A 7,001-nucleotide genomic window follows, 5' to 3' on the forward strand; every position below is an offset into this window, starting at 1 on the left:
CTCCTGGTAGTGTCGTTGCAAATGCCACGATAATTCCAACTGATGATATTCATCGAATCAGAAGGAAATTTGCCAGAAAGAAGCCCTAGAACTCTTCCCCCACCCTAGAACTTCAAACGGCTAGGTTTTACTTTGATATACCTTCTATAGGTGTTTAGTGATGACTCGTTCTTTAGAATTTTTTTTTTTTTTTTTCAGAAAATATATATGAAGGCCTGATGTTTTTTATACATGTATCCCTCTTTATTTAGTTCCTTTTTTTTTTTATAAGAGGCTTTGATGATGATTGGTTCATTGGCAATCAATCGATACTAACCTCTTAACACACACTCACACGTGTGTCAATTGGCCTTTTTTTTGTTGTGGTTTAGAGTCTCTAAATACATTTTTCCTGGGGTGGTTCTAGTTGAACCTCCAAATTTGATATTTGGATCTCCATTTTTTTTCAATTATCAATAGACTTTGTCAACTAGTCAGAGAGAAAGAAAAAAAAAATACTCTTCTTTCCTCTGCCATTTTTTTTTTTAACTTTTTTTTTTTAAATTTAAAGAGTATCAAAGGATTTCACTCCTACTCCCATGGTGACACGAACCCATGACCTGGATCTTAGGTAGTGGGTGCTCTAACCACTTAATATAACATTCAATAAATTATTATTTTTTACTTCATGATTTCCTTATATTACCTATATAATTTTATAATTTACCTAAAAAATTAAGTAGAACTAATAATTTCTATACATGGCCTCATCATTAAATACAAAAGTAAATTCAAAACAATCTGATTTGAAATTTCCTTAAAATTTATGCATATTTTGGTATAGTTATTACTAATTAAGATCATGTTCAAGTAAAACCCTAATTTGTGTTTGACCCAAACTCTAGGTTACTTGACCTAGTGGTAATAGGGTTTAATTAGAAGAATCTAGAGATTATCTTTCCTTGTATGATTCAGACTCTATGCATTGTAATCCTCTATATAAAGAGGCCCCTATTATCAATCAGAAGACACAGATATTTCCTCTCAATTTTAGTTTCTCTACAACACGTTATCAGCACAACGTCCTAACCCTGAAACAAATAGCCAAACCCTAAATCCGAATACAAAACCTTGAAACCCTTTCGGCCCCCGCCACACATCTTGAAGCTCTCCTTCCCAGGAGTCCAGAACCGGCGGCGCCACCCCAAGAACAGGCCGGAAACTTACCGAACCGGCCACCGGAAGCTCCAAACAACCCACAGCAAATATTTCACCGGTTCACCACCTTCTGGACTTCCGATTGCTACCAAATTTTTCCAGCAGTAGCACCTCAATCCCAGAAATCCAGAACCGGAAGAAATTCCCTGAAAACCGGCCTGAAACTTGCTGAACCGGCAGACTTAAAGTTCGGCAGAAAAACCGGCAGAAGAAAAGAAAAAAAAAAGGAAGAGGCAGCCCAAGCCGAGCCCAAGCCACGGCCCACTGACGCAAGCCACATCAGCAAGCGGTCAGTAGCCACGTCAGCACCAGTCAGCAGAGGACATCGCCACGTCAACTCCAGTTGACCGTTTTCGGTCAACTTTCTGGCCACTATTCCGGCCGCCGCCGGCCACTTTTCGGCGACTTTTCCGACCACTTTTCGGGCGAATTTTTCATGACAATTTTTCCGGTCAAGATTTCCGGCAATTTTTCAAGGTAAACTTTTCTAAAAGTTCCCGTTTTTATCGTTTTTCTCTTCTTTTTCTCGGGGACTTGCAACGTCCCTTCTTCTACCCCCCTTTCTTCATCATAGGGGAGACTTAAACTGTGGGGGTTCGTGCTCACTCCAAGCTTAGAGCTTGTAGAGTCCTCCAAACTTAGAGTTTGTTGAGAAGTTATGATCGACTACAAACACATTATTGTTTCGATCTAATCCAACCCCTCTTGGAATCGAATTTCTTAGAAGCGACTAAGCTCAGAAATTCCTAATTTCTTGGAAGCGACTACGCTCAGAAATTTTATATGTTTTCGTGGTAGCCTTTTACGCTCCGAAACTAACCCTTTTTTTTGTTCTCTTTCTGGATGAGTAACCCGAACAAATTGGACTTTGCTCCATTGGGAACAACTGGCTCTGGATATCACAGGTGGGTTTGTGATGTCTGCCAGCATCTCAAGGCCGATGGAATCCTGGATATGATTCTCGAGCCTAGCTAGGACGTGTTAACTGTTGACCAAGCTCAAGCTTTGGAAGCAAATAGAGCAGCCTTAGAAGCAAATAAGGAGAAAGCCATCATCCTAATGACTCAGCATATGGATGATTCGCTCCAGTACGAGTGTATGAATGAAGAAGACCCCAGAAGGCTGTGGGTCTCACTTGAAGAAAAATTTGGCAACATCAGTGACTCCCTGCTTCCTGACCTAGAAGTGAGATGGCATAGCCTCCGCTTCTGTGATTTCAAGTCAGTTCTTGACTACAACTCGAAAGCACTTCGCATTAAAACCTTAATGGAATTCTGTGGTAAAGAGATCACAAATGCGATGCATGTTGATTGAGAAGACTCTCTCTACCTTCCCCGTCTCTGTGTTGATGGTTGCTAAGAACTATCGAATTGATGTTACTACAGGACGGATCACAAGGTTTCATGAGCTCATTAGAATAGACCTCAACAATTTAAATGCAATGTATAAGTCATACAACTTTAGGAAGAAAATTGGTATAGGCCAATGTGTTTGTAATTAAAATTAATTTTTTTTATCTTATGTCCATGCACATCCATCGATGGAATATATACAAACGTGATGTGAAAAAATAAGCACGTTTCGCGGTTGTCACGCCATCGGTCAACCAAGAAAACATATAAGTGACTACGGTTGACCAATCCGATCGAATTCGAAAATATGGTGAAATTGGCTAAATTTTTTATCACACTCATAATTTATTGTAATAAACTCATCAAACGGTCGGTTTTTTCATTTTCTTTGAATTGATAGGGGTTGCTCTTTGGAGTGTATGATATATAAATATAGGTTTATAAGAGTAACTACGTTTGACCTAGTTGATCGAATTCGAAACGATAACCAAATTGGCTAGATTTTTTACAACCACCATAAAATATTACAATCTCTCAATCGAGCAGTTGGTTTCTCCAAATTCATCTTCCACTTCACGGTTGTTTTAGAATGGACGTCAACAGTTTAAATGTAATGTATAAGTCATACAACTTTAGGAGACAAATTAGTATAGGCCAACATATTTGTAATTAAAAATTGAAATTTTTATCTTATGTCCACACACATCCATCGATGAAATATTTACAAACGTGATGTAAAAAAATAAGCAAGTTTTGCGTTCATCACGCTATCGGTCAACCAAGAAAACATGCAAGTGACTACAATTGATCAATCCGATCGGGTTTGAAACTATGGTGAAATTGACTAAATTTTTAACCACACTCTTATTTTATTGTAATAATCACATCCAACGGTGAGTTTTCTCATTTTCTTTGAATTGCTATATGTTGCTCTTTGGAGTGTATGATGTATAAATATAGATTTATAAAAAATTAGTGCCTTTAAAAATTTATTTATCAATAAATTAGTATCTATATATAAATAAAGATTTTTTTTTGGTACAATATAGAATTATAGATATGTTATCTTTGATTGTATTTGATCATTATCCAATGAATTTCCAAAGCTTGATTAAAAAAAAAAATATTTGTGTCTTTAAATATTTATTTATACATAAAGCCCGCAAGGCCCGGCCCAAAAAAGCCCGCAAGGCCAAGCCCGGCCCGGCCCGAAAAAGGCCGCTTTATATGGACGGGCTTGGATCCGTCTATTTTTAATAAAGCCCGGCCCGGCCCGGCCCGGCCCGCTATTATTTAAAAATATAACAAGGCCCGGCCCGTTGACGACCCCTATCTCTTGGAGCCACCCTACTCCCCAAATCACAACTCCACATCCAAGTAAAAACCAAACCAACACTCCCACAGTTCATTAAAATATCTTAATTTTAACATGATCCCAAGTACATAAACATCACTCCCAAAATATAATAATTATCCCAATAGGTAATCAAAGCATTCTAGGAAAACGAACCTACATAAAATGGTAGCAGCGGAAGGATGTTATGCCTTAACTCTTACTATGTCGACTCAGCAGGTCTGCAAACTGGGCATTTGAAACCAAAGGGCCCAGGGAAAAGTATTTGAAAATATTAGAGTGAGTGGACAAAAAATAACTAAATCAAAATAAATGAAATGAATAATTTGATACTTTCCCACTTCAAAAACGCTTTTAAAAACCAAGCATGTGATTCACCATATTAAAAGAAAAAGCTTTAAATCAACATTTATGAAAACACGTTTATCGGACAAAGAAGCCAATAATTCAAGGCTCACACATATATTTACCCAAGTGTACAACAATAGCTCAAGGGGTCCATAAACATACATGTAGACATCATTACATAAATCTCCGAAAATGACAATCATTATCTAGGCCTCCAGTACATCCCCTCTCTCGTGGAGCCACCGCTACTTCAACAGCCACCAGTACACCCCCTCTCTCCTAGTGTCGCCGACTCAACTATGTAGCTCCTAGTACATCCCCTCTCTCCTAGTGCTACACTCCTATGAGACCACTAATCCATCCCATCTCTCCTAGTGGCTCGAACAACATAAATCACAATCCAATTAAACAATCAAACATAACAAGTCAAACAATAACAAACATCATCATAGTATCACCAAGAGCGTGGTTCTCATAGTCAAACCAATTTTAAAATCCAACATACCATTTATCGGAGATAAATCATCGGAACTCAATATCAAATAAAAATAGTAAGACAAATTCATTTCTGAAATCATAACCGAGATAAATCATAATCAATCTCCGAAAATCATCATTGAAAGCAAATCCATGAGATAAACCGAAGTCAAATTCCGAACTCGAATCATATACTCAAGTTATAATAAAATGAAAATTAAATAATTCATTAATTCGGGAAAATAATCGCATGCATCATTTAAAATCAAAGTCCACTCACCGTATATGTAGCTAAATCCGTCAAGTGTGGGTATCATCGTCGAGCGATGGCTCTACACGTTGTCCTGAACAAATGACAACCCGTAAACCACAATTTAAAATGCTCGCAATAAAAACAACTCGGAAACGAAACCCGGAAACCCCTCGTAAATTAAATTCGTCAAAAATCCAAAATCACATCGGATTCAAACCAAACTCCCAAAGTTTCGCCAAACTCAAATAGTTTAACATCCCAATGAAAATTGAAGACGATTCATGGGTCGGATCTTCTTGAATCACAACCTGAAAATTCAAAACATCAGAAATTCCAATCGATATTAAACCTTCTCCGATTTTCACAAAACATATACCAACATGGTCCACAAGCTAAACTGAACCTAACTAGCAAAATTAGAAGGCCGAAATCGGCCCCACGAGCCACCAACAGTGGCGGCGCGTGGAGCCGGCCAACCCCCAAATTGGGTATCAACACCTATGCCAAAATCTTCCTCTCAACATCCCAAACAACATTCACAACTATTACAAAGTCCAAATTAAAGCCAAAAGTCCGAATTCACCTCAAAAGCAAAAGGGGGCAATTTGAACCCTAGATCTTCAATCCTTTGATTCGTGCTCCACACTTCAAATTGGACCAAAAGACTTTGAGGGATTTATGTATGATCCAAGAGCTCCAAGACCTAACAAGAATTGTCGCCGGAGGTGGCCGGAAACTCGAGTTCCTACCAAAAACTCGTAACGACGGCTGCCTTCTTCTCCTCCTTGCTGCACCTTCTACAGCTCAAACCACACCACCAAACCACCCCAAACTTGAAGGGTTCCAACGGTATCTGTGGCGTCCAAAACCGTCGCCAGACGGAAGAGAAATCTCCGGACGAAAATCGACGGCTTCAAGGAGAGAGAGAGAGAATCACGGGGTAGGTTTACGAAAATGGAAACCTACCTCAGTAAATTTCTTCCTTTTATAGAAAGTTACCATGAACAGTAACTTTTACATTTTAGATCATAAATTCTCCATACGAACTCCGATTTGAGCGTGCCACATGTCCATAAACTCAGTTTAATGTCCTCTTCAACTTCTGTGAAGAAAATTTTCTCAAATGACCAATCAATCAAAAAGTCAACTTTTAGGCCCCCTAAAAGTACAGAAATGAAGTTAAAAGTGAAAATAATTGTCGTTTACCGTCCAAATTACTAGTAAACCGTAAATTGAGATACGGGACGTAACATTCTGATAGGTCTGACAATGATCTATAGCCTCCTACATTGCCCCGTAGTTGGCATGAATAGCTTGTTGATTCAATTGTGGGAATGGTGCACATCGGAACAATAATTGTTTGGTGTTTATTAATCAAATTACTTTTTTTTTTCCCTCTGCCAATCCATTAATCAAGTTACTTTTACTTCTTTATTTATGCCTATGAGCAACATAGTCTCCGATCAAATAAAAATATCATTGATCTATGGAATAAGTTACTAAATTGTGTATGTAGCCCCTTAATCAGTTGAATGAGCCGTTCTTTTTAGCATATTAAGAGGATTGCACCTCCAACTACTCCCAGCCCCCAGCTTTTCAAAAGAGACACCTGAAACATTGATGGTGAGTGGAAATATATATGAGTCAGATGATGGAGTTTGACCATCTCGAAGAGACCCAAGCGAGGCCAGGGTCAAGGAAGAAGTCAAGATAGTCCATTGACTCATAGTTCCTTTGATAGTCAGTTTAAATGAGAAACCTGATTGTATTTATACCTTCTTGCAACCATGGGTGAGTTTTTATGGAAGCACAGAAACTGCAATGCAGCCAGTGAATTTAGGGTTAGGACTATACATTGAAGAACGACATAACGTGAAGAGATTTAACTTTTCTTCTTTTTTTTATCAATAGTTAATGACAAGTTAACCGAGGTCTAGATTAAAAATCAAAAATTGAAAGAGTGATGTATCAATTTTCAATACCCTTAGATTAGACCAGTGTTCTAAAACTCGGCAGCCCA

Source organism: Rosa rugosa, chromosome 4 (assembly GCF_958449725.1).
Source record: "Rosa rugosa chromosome 4, drRosRugo1.1, whole genome shotgun sequence".
Lineage (NCBI taxonomy): Eukaryota > Viridiplantae > Streptophyta > Magnoliopsida > Rosales > Rosaceae > Rosa > Rosa rugosa.